At 39.5% G+C, this 1,866-nt stretch overlaps 1 pseudogene; it reads right to left on the bottom strand.

Moving 5' to 3' along the window:
• Positions 1-1,187: 1,187 nt before the first annotated feature.
• On the bottom strand, positions 1,188-1,339 carry LOC142356380 (5.8S ribosomal RNA; annotated as a pseudogene).
• Between the last annotated feature and the right edge of the window lie 527 nt (positions 1,340-1,866).

The following is a 1,866-nucleotide window of genomic DNA, read 5'->3' as shown; positions in this document are numbered from 1 at the left end:
TTCACATGTTGCTGTTTCGGCTTTCGCTTACTACAGTCAACATAATACTCGTTGCAAAATAAGTGCTCGGCATCTGCAATTTTCCAAAGACGAAGTTTCGCCAGTTCAATTTTCGCTCGCCAATTATGGCTACTAATTCACACGGTACTGAGCTCAACAACATTAAATTTGTTCAGCAAGACTTTCACATGTTGATGTTTTGGCTTTCGCCTACTAGAAGCAACATAATACTCGTCTTGTTAGCTCATTCAATGAGAATAGCTTTTCCCGTTGAGAATTTTTGCCTTCAATTGGCGTTGTAGTGAGTTTGGCTACTCAGATCACCAAATACTTGTGACAATTCGAACCAGAAATGTTTTCAATTTTCACATGCTGATGTTTCGGATTCAACCTACTAGAAGCAGCATAATACTTGTATTCAACAATTTCTGTATCAAATCCCAGTTTTCTCTGGTGCATCTTTGCCAAACTATTCCAAACTGCCTGAGTCTGAATACCAATTACAGGTACTAGTAAATGCACGTTACTAAGGACTATATAGTTCTAGGTTACTGTACACAACGACGTTCACATGTTGATGTTTCAGCTGCCGCTTACTAGAAACAACATAATACTTATCGTGCATACCTTTCCATAACTTGTCCTTTTCAGATGCATTAGTTTCCCTTTGTCTTGGCTTCTACAGTCAGACTGGCTACTAGTAACAGCACAGTACTAATCACATATCGTTCTACAGTTTGCAGACAACTTTCACATGTTGATGTTTCAGCTTTCGCCTACTAGAAACAACATAATACTCGCTGTATACATTTGTAGTTCTCTATGTAACTTTCATGTGAAGAAGTTTCGCCAGTCTTTTTGACTGTCTCAAATCTGAGTCATGCTTAGGCTACTAGTTGCTTCATAGTACTTATCGCCTCGAGATCATTGAACAAAACTTGATTTTCACATGTTGCTGTTTCAGCTTCCGCTTACTAGAAACAACATAATACTAGTCTCATTAAGTTCCGTCTCTTTGCAATTTTCTTATGAAGAAAATTCGCCATCACAATGACTCCAGCAGTTCTTGATCAAGGAATGCAATCATTGATCAGAATGCTATTATTTGAATCGGTTCTGCTTTAAGTGTTCCAATTTTATTGGAAGCACCAACAATAGAACATCAATGTGTTCAATCGAGAGTTATATAACCCTGAATCGGACGCAGTCAACAGCCGAAGCCGAGACCGCCTTTTGCGTTAGAGAGGTCGGTAAACAAATCTTGCGATTCATACCGAATTAACACATATAGCTGTGCTCCTCTTCGTAAAGCGAGCCAAGTGATCCCCTGTTGAAGGATGTATTTGGACCAATCTAGTAGCATTTGGTTTCCAACAAGCTCTCCCAAGTTAGCTTACTTATTGGGCTTTTCAACCAATTCGGTTGGCTACAAGCATCATCAAAGTACTAGCCACAGTTTGATCGCAAAATTCTACGACTTTCACATGTTGATGTTTCGGCTTGCGCTTAGCCTACTATAAGCAACATAATACTAGTCATATCATAGAGCGTGATCAGCTTGTGACGTTCTCATGATGAAGTTTCACCAACAGTGTCTCACTTCGAGCTTAAATCCAGCTACTAGTAACTACACAGTACTGACTGCAACGATAACTTTTATCTATACCTTTCACATGCTGCGCTTTCGGCCAGGGCCTACTAACGTCAACATAATACTCGATATAAACTTTTGTTCATGATGCAGCTTCCCCATGCAGAAGTTTCGCCTTCAAATGCTCTCTTGGCCATATGACGTAAGAAAAGGTTACTAGTAACATCACAGTACTAGCCACAGTTTGATTGCAAAATTCTACGACTTTCACATGT

This window comes from Convolutriloba macropyga, unplaced genomic scaffold (genome assembly GCF_964194025.1).
Source record: "Convolutriloba macropyga unplaced genomic scaffold, txConMacr16.3 SCAFFOLD_6122, whole genome shotgun sequence".
NCBI lineage: Eukaryota > Metazoa > Xenacoelomorpha > Acoela > Convolutidae > Convolutriloba > Convolutriloba macropyga.
This window is presented reverse-complemented; position numbering and strand designations above follow the sequence as displayed.